This window comes from Muntiacus reevesi, chromosome 11 (genome assembly GCF_963930625.1).
Source record: "Muntiacus reevesi chromosome 11, mMunRee1.1, whole genome shotgun sequence".
NCBI lineage: Eukaryota > Metazoa > Chordata > Mammalia > Artiodactyla > Cervidae > Muntiacus > Muntiacus reevesi.
This window is the reverse complement of record NC_089259.1, coordinates 41,852,927-41,853,761: the sequence shown is the minus strand read 5'-3', so window position 1 is coordinate 41,853,761 and position 835 is coordinate 41,852,927. Positions and strand designations below refer to the sequence as shown.

The window sequence follows — 835 nt, the reverse complement described above, 5'->3', positions numbered from 1 at the left end:
ATGACCTATCATTTATCCTTAGGTAACTGTAGCCATCATGGTTCCAAACAAGGTTCATCATTGTCCTCATAAAACCCTCAGCACACACTTTCCCAAAACAGAGAGGATATTGAGGGAAACACTTCCTCCACCCCTGGTATGTTCCTCCTTGGGCAGAGTCACACTTTATCATTGTAGTCTGACCCTTGTCTGTCAGCTCTTTTACTCACTGCATGTGAAAGTGTTAGTCACTCTGTCATGTCTGACTCTTTGTGGCCCCATGAAGCATAGCACTCCAGGCTCCTCTATCATGGAATTCTCCTCGCAAAAATACTAGAGGGGGTAGCCATTTCCTTCTTCCTGACCCAAGGATCAAACCTGGGTCTCCTGTATAGTAGGCAGCTTCTTAACCATCTGAGCCATGAGGGAAGCCCGAACAGTGGTTAGATGCCACAAAGTAGTTGGCGATGTCTTAACTGTGAGCGTGTTGTCAGGTCTGAGAGCCTCGTCCATCCTTGTCAAGGGGAGCGCTAACCTTCTCTCCTTTCATATAACCCTCATGGCATAGCAGGAGCGAATTTACTATAGTTGAATCTGGGAAAAGAAGCCAGGCAGTATGACTCTGCCCTTTCAACTCTTCTTTTTCTTCGGAACTTATCTGAGCATGCTAAAATTCATTCCTCTCTGTTCCTTTACATCAAGGGAAGACAAGGGAGCCCCAGAAAGCTGCCTATGAGTGGGTGGAAAAGTTGATTTAATTCAGGAACTCTAAATCAGTAAGTCTGTTTCTTTCTTTCTCATTTTCTTCTTTCCTTCCATTCTTCCATGCTTCTTCCTTTTCTGCCTTTCTGTTTTT

General features: G+C 44.7%; 1 non-coding gene across 1 annotated transcript; it reads right to left on the bottom strand.

The window, feature by feature from the left end:
* Positions 1-413: 413 nt before the first annotated feature.
* LOC136144555 (U6atac minor spliceosomal RNA) lies at positions 414-536 on the bottom strand. Its single transcript, XR_010658581.1, has one exon. It is a non-coding gene; the product is annotated as a U6atac minor spliceosomal RNA (small nuclear RNA).
* Between the last annotated feature and the right edge of the window lie 299 nt (positions 537-835).